The sequence below is a fragment of the Maniola hyperantus genome, chromosome 3, assembly GCF_902806685.2.
Source record: "Maniola hyperantus chromosome 3, iAphHyp1.2, whole genome shotgun sequence".
Lineage (NCBI taxonomy): Eukaryota > Metazoa > Arthropoda > Insecta > Lepidoptera > Nymphalidae > Maniola > Maniola hyperantus.
Window position 1 is genome coordinate 12,382,799 of NC_048538.1, and position 7,330 is coordinate 12,390,128.

Below are 7,330 nucleotides of genomic sequence, written 5' to 3' on the forward strand. Positions count from 1 at the left end.
CGTTTAGTACATTGAAAGGTATAAGTACTGTGCAGTACTTTCAATAGAATAAGTATCTATAAACACTAAGGTACCTACGTAGTGTACACTTGCTTTGCTAATGATAATAAAAAATTACGTGCGTGTTGGAAAACATACAGCTTTACTTCAAATTAGTAGCTACCTACTGAACTTCAATATTATACCTATTGTAGGTAGTTTTGTAAGTACTTACATATTAATAATATCCCTTGCATTTAAAATAAAAACAATGACAACATTTTTTTGCTTGCAGTACAAAATTGCCAAATGATGTTGCCACGAAATTGATAGGTAACATCAAATTTATTTTTAAAACATAAATAATATAAATTTAGATACCAGCCTCAATTACGTTACCTACGTTTAGGAAAGTTCAGTGCTTAGTAACTAGGTAGGTATATACCTACCTACTTATAGGAACTTCCTACATAATTCTAAATTATAAAATCAAACCGAAGTACGTACCTACCTATCTCTGTCCTTTACCTACCTAAGTATATAATGCCTATCAAGATGTAAATGTCGCGACAGGCGACATTGGCTAGACAGTGGCCCTACCGCGGTTGTTTGACAGCTACAATGTCACGATCGCAATCATCTCTGATTGGTTAATGCTCGCTCACTATTGGCCACAATGCATTGTTGCAACAAGAATCGCACAAATTCAGCCAATCAGAACAATTGAGATTGTAATAATGATTGATGCAGGTTTTAGACAATCGCCCTACAGGATAGGATAGTCCTCGTGGCAACACTAGTGCGTAAACCTATCACGTGTCGACTGTCGATACATCGCGTGCGACGTTGCCGCTCCGCGCGACACCGCTCTCGCCTCTCTCCAGCGATCCCCGCAGTCTCGCTAGATCGTTCCACACGCAACTACGCTGCAATTTTCCGACAAATTAATAATGGATTCAAACATTACCACTGAATTGACTCCGAAAACAGAGTTCGATACTGAAAATGACACATCGAAACGTGTTCAATGGACCTCAGAAAACACTATGAAATTGATTGAGATTTTCGAAAAGGAGTGTCGAGAGTTGTGGGACTCTAAACATGTTTTGAACAAGGATAGATCCACGAGACAAGCAAGGTTGGAGTACCTTGCGGGTGTATTCGGTACTAATTCAGAGGAAATAAGCAGGAAGCTCCATAATTTGAGGACACAATTTAACAATGAGTTAAGAAAGATTAAGAGGAGGGCCGCGGGAGGGGAGTCCAGTTCAGGAGTGAGCAGCGGGTGGGATTACTTCGAGTCACTCTTGTTCCTGTTGAGGGAACCTCTTGTTGACACCACTGAAGGCATAGAGGCGGTTAACCTGGAGGTATGTATGTACCTGTAAAAAAAGACATTAGCATTCAGCACAATCTGGTTTGAAGATTTGTGTGTAACTAAATTGGCACTATGTACCTACCTATGTAATTTTATTGCTGTGCTTTTTCTGTGTGTATCTAATTATATCTACCTGCAGCTATTTAGGTACCTACCTAATGTGTTCATAAATGTTTGAAAAAACTGGCAAAAAGTATTGTCTACCTCCCCTACAGACTACAGATCTAATACAGAAGTCTTCTTTATTATTTAAATTTCCTAACCTTTGTTACGTTCGTTCGTATTTATAATTCGAAAATAAATTTTTGGAGGTAGTTTGGTTATGCCTATTAACTCGGTGCTATTAAGTATGTCTATGCGTCACAAAAGCGGAAGTAGGTAAGCAGGATATTCATAGCATAAAGTGCGTGACTTGGTACTTAGGTACGTTTCCGTAATCCGTAGAAAATGTCTGCATAGCATGAAAGATAATCGATCAAATAAGTAAGTACCTAGTACCTACCTACCTGTCTAGCCTGTTAAATTGGTATCATCATACTTTGTGCGTTTGACTAAAATCACTACCCATATTATAAATACTAAAGTATGCTTGTATGTTAATGTGTTGGTTTGTCCTTCAATTACGTTAGAACGGAGTAACGTGGGTTGACATGATTTTTTACATGGTAGCTCATAAGCTAAAGAAAGCTCATAAGCGAAGATCTGGAGATCAAATCAACGTTTGTGATATATCACAAACGTTGATCTCCAGATCTTTAACTATGCGTTAAAAAATTAAAACCAAATCAACTTTTCGTAAAGTAACCAACTACCCACATTAAAAATTCTATGTCTTCAGTGTTTCCAACGGTCAAACTTACGGTTACGTTGCATAGAACTTGCCATAGAACTAGGTAGTAACTAGTGCCATCTATTGACGGAGATGGATTATGGTGAATATACCTACATTTGCTACTTAGTTACACGTTCGGTCGAATTCTCATAGCGGATCTAGATTCTAGACCAAGGAAATTTCAAATATACACCGATTTTCAAAAAATAATATTAGACTTTGAAAGAAACAAAACTAAACACTAGTTTTAAACATTTGTTTAGAACAATACCAAGCCTAATAATAGGTCTACTGACCTGATCTTAATATGAAAATTTGTTTCAGCTGGCGGAATTTCAAGCAGATGAGGTAATAGAGTTTGAGAAGGCAGCCCGTGGTCGACTCCTTGCCTCACAGCCAAGCGTGACCCCTAAATCACATAAACCAATGATGTGGCTGCCTCTGCTCCTAATCCGTTGCCAGTCAGTTCCAACCCAATGCTGTGGCCTGACGAACCAAGGATATATTCTACCAAAGAACCGGATGAATGCCAGGTACTTAAATTTTCTGAATTCTGCCGTGGGCTGACGAACCAAGGATATATTATATTTTTGCCGTGGACACGGTTTTGCTCTTTAGGCATACGACCATTTTGTAACCTAACATAATATATATACTATCTATCATGCAAAAAACACTACATAGGGTATTAGTATATCATTAATTTGAAGTTGCATTGTTGGCTGAACTATGCAAGTTTCTGAACATTACCTAATATTCTGTGCTATACTAGGCAGTGGCAGGTTTTTGCTTGATTTGTAAATGAATTTATTCTAACCCCATCAGTAATTGATTGAAATCCAAGAGCTAATAATAAGAAGAATATTTTAGTAGACATGACACCAAAATCATGTAGCAGTTCAGATACAGGCCAAGCAAACCAGTTATTAACACATAACCTCATAAATAAACTAATTCAGCGGTTATAATTAATCAAACATTAGATAACCCGTATCCTGTCGCATCGTCTAGGTGTAAACAACTGACCAGTTAGTAGGAGCGACGTTTGAATTGATAACTTCTGGTTCGGGATTAGATTGCGTCATAAATGATGCATGGGCCGAAAATGGGCATAACTCATTAGTTAAACTGATTAGATATTCCGCTTTGATATTGATGCGCTTATCTTACCTATTAACACGTCAAAGCTACGATTGGAATGTCTCCGACACACACCATTCTCCACGGACCTTGCTCCAATAGATTATCACTTTTTTATCGGAATTTCAATCAATCAATTATGCAAGGAAAAAATCCAAAATTTCCGATGAGGCAGTCCAACCGCTTTTAAAGATTTTATTGGTTCTCGCTCCTACATTTTTTCGGCAATGGATTTAATGAACTATCCATAAATGAATGAAGTAGGTACTATCACGTGTCTTCGGCAAACGTTTATACAGGTTGTAAACCCTGATTATGATTAGTAGGGTTTACACCCTGTATAAAACGCTAATCATAATCATATTAATATGTTAAGACCAGTGAAAATTTATTTAAGACTGATTGTATCACAAGTTTTAAAATATAACATCAATTCTTTCCCAGATATTCGGTGACTTTGTAGCATCAGAGCTCCGCACACTTCGCTCCAGGGCCACCAGGAATAAACTGAAGAGGATCATCCAGCAAGCCATCCTTCAGGTGACCGAGGATGAAGATACGCACCTTCAAATGTTACGCGACAACCGTATGGGGTCAATGGATTCTGACCCACTCAATTAGTATAGTTCTTGCATTTCACGAAGGCCACTGACTCATGCTTGTGTTTAAGTCGTATCGGTATACGTAAGGTACACTAAATGTGTGCGTTTGACAGCGCTTGCTCGCGACTGATTGGTCCGACAGGCACGCACACTTCCGCAATGACCATGTAAACGACGTTACCACAAGTAAAGTTCAGTAGCCTTCGTGAATTGCAAGAACTGTACCTACCTACTATTACTTTAACTAAACAACTTTCTTGAAAGGGTTTTAAAATAAAATCCCTGTTTGCAAAACAGTTTCTACTTCTAGTCTATTATTTCGGAAAGATAAGATTTTAATTCTAACCAGAAACACTATCAAAAATCGGTCAAGTGCGAGTTGGACTCGCACAAGAATGGTTCTGTACAAGAAACAACCTTTTTTATTTATTTTTTATTTTCACGGCATCCATTTTGAAATATTTATTACTAGATGATGCCCGCGACTTCTTCCGCGTGGATTTAGGTTTTAAGAATTTTGATTTTCCGGGATAAAAACCCCTATGTCCGGAATGCAAGTTGTCCAAATTTTGTTAAAATCGATTGAACGGATGGGCCGTGACAAGCTAGCAGACAGACAGACACACTTTCGCATTTATAATATTAGTATGGAAGTATGGTATGGATTTGTTGTTGTGCCGGCAATAGAAATACACATTCTGTGAACATTTTAACTCTCTACCTATTACTGTTCACGAGATACAATTATACAACCCGCTGACAGACACACAGACGGACAAACGTACCTAGGGATGGAAGGACAGCGGAGGCCTAGTAATAGGGTCCCGTTGGCACCCTTCGGGACTCGGGTATGGAACCCTAAAAACTGTATGACGAAGGCATAAAATAAAATATATTGTACAGCTATTTATTCCATATCGTGTTATTTACTGAGCGGGTTATATATGTTAAATATGCATGTGGAAGGAAAAAACCGGCCAAAGTGCGAGTCAGACTCACCCACTGAGGGTTCCGTAGTACAATCGTATTTTTCGACATTTTGTACGATAAATCAAAAACTATTATGTATAAAAATAAATAAAAATCGTGTTTATAATGTACAAGTAAAGCCCTTTCATATGATATCCCACTTGATATAGCAATCTTACTTTGAATGTCGAAAATATGTCTGATATAAGCCCTACCTACCTGCCAAATTTCATGATTCTAGGTCTACGGGAAGTACCCTGTAGGTTTCATGACAGACAGACAGACAACAAAATGATCCTGTAAGGGTTCCGTTTTTCCTTTTGAGGTAAGTACGGAACCCTAAAAAGAGGAGAGGATGCCCAAAGAAAAGGTGGATAGATTGCGTGAAAGAGGATATGCGTGTAAAAGGCGTGGATAATGCGTTGACGGATGGCAGAAGTGAGAAGATAAGGTACGGAAGAAGAAGAAGTTATTTACTGTGCGGGTAGACTAGAGTATTGACGGATCGCAAATGGATCACTAGATTTCCAAATTTCGAATTGTCATTCCACGGATCGTGTAAATCAGCGGGTCACCCGCTCAGTAAATAACTTCTTCTTCCGTACCTTATCCCACGCTACGTGGGGTCAGCCCAACATTTTTTTTTCTTCCACTCACTTCTGTCATCCGTCAACGTATTATCCACGCCTTTTACACGCATATCCTCTTTACATGCATATCCTCTTTCACGCAATCTATCCACCTTTTCTTTGATCGTCCTCTCCTCTTTTTTCCTCCCACATGCATATTTAACAAAAACTTGTCCTTTTCCACTTTACGCCAACAATCTTATACAGGAGGGAATCACAAATTCAAGCCAACAAAGGGCTTATCCCTAATTGTGTAACGAGTAAACAAAGCCGAGGGCGCCGCCCCGATGCTATCTGCGACACGTACGTCGTACAGGCGGACTAATTGATGTCCGGCTTCATTATCCCACCGGAATACACACTTTTATTGTGGAATCACCAGGAACGTGGAATCTTGTCTTAAGGCGAAGGCTACACGTTCAATATATATCACGATCCGTGGAATGACAATCCGTGGAAATCTAGTGATCCATTTGCGATCTGTCAATACTCTAGTCTACCCGCTCAGTAAATTACACGATATCATGTTTGATTAATTATAAGGTTCTTGTTGCTTGGCCTGTATCTGAATTATTGATTTACATGATTTCGGTGCGGGTACCTAGATAGGGATTACATAATATGATAGTAACCTGTAAAGAGATTTCAGGTACCTATACCTACCTATGTTACTTTTTCCTTGCAAGTAGGTACTATGATCGTTTTTAGGATTCCGTACCCGAAGGGTGCCATCGGGACCCTCTTAGGTACTAAGCCTCCGCTGTCCGTCCGTCTGTCAGCGGGCTGTATCTCTTTAACCGTAAATATGTAATTTGAAAGTTAAATTGTAGGTATTTTCTAATGCCGCTTTAACAACAAAAACAAAAAATTCAAAATTGCCGCCGAGCGAATTAAAAAAAAAAGTGGAAAGTGTCGTAGGTACCTACGATGGTACGGAACCCTTTGTGCGCGAGTCTGACTCGAACATGACCGGCTCTGACCTAAATGTTTCTAGAAAATCTTCCTGGTTCGGAAAATAAGCAAAAACAAATTAAAATTCTAAAAACAAAAAATAAGTACGGCGTTCAAAATTTATTCATTATCAATAGTCATTCAACAGTCATTTTCCGTTAATGCATCCACAGATGGACAATGTTTTCTTTTAGATAAGTTAGGCAAACGTTTCGCCAACGCAAAAATACTTTAGTTCTATAAAATTCATAAAGAAAAAGTTTTGCTCCCGCCACGCTTCTAAACAAAAGTCGCAAATCCCAAACAGATTTTCTTCGAGTCAACCCAAACAAAAACAAGAACCCGTGTTTTACTTACGACCGTATTTGCCGGTACTTGTACCATCTATCCCTTTCTCACTCCACGTATAAGGGATGCTGCGTCTCGCTCGCACGGCCGTCGACCCGGCCTCGGCAACGCAAGTCCGGCACGGCTCACATACAAATATTGAGATTCAACGCTGCTATTGACTTCAAAATGAATTTGGATAACTGTAGTTTCATAATTGGTGGAACAAATTGATAGGTTAGTACTAGGTAGTAGTAGACTTTTATTTGTCTATAGTTAGTAGGTACCTATAAGTCCCGCAAATTGCTAAAGCGCGTGGCCACCATTTTAATGACGTCAGAACTAGACTGAAGTTTTAGCAAAGAGTTTTAGCTGAAGGTATATTTTTATTTCGGCTGACGTCAAAATGACGTCATTTTGATGTTAATGAGACATCGTTCCAGCGCAACAGCAATTTGCGGGACTTATACCTGAAGATTTTGATTGTAAAAGCTCCTTCTTTGGGTAAGGTAGGTAGGTATAG

The 7,330-nt window shown here is 39.0% G+C and overlaps 1 pseudogene; it reads left to right on the top strand.

Annotated features, from left to right (window-relative positions):
- Positions 1-673: 673 nt before the first annotated feature.
- On the top strand, positions 674-4,228 carry LOC117996565 (uncharacterized; annotated as a pseudogene).
- Positions 4,229-7,330: the final 3,102 nt, after the last annotated feature.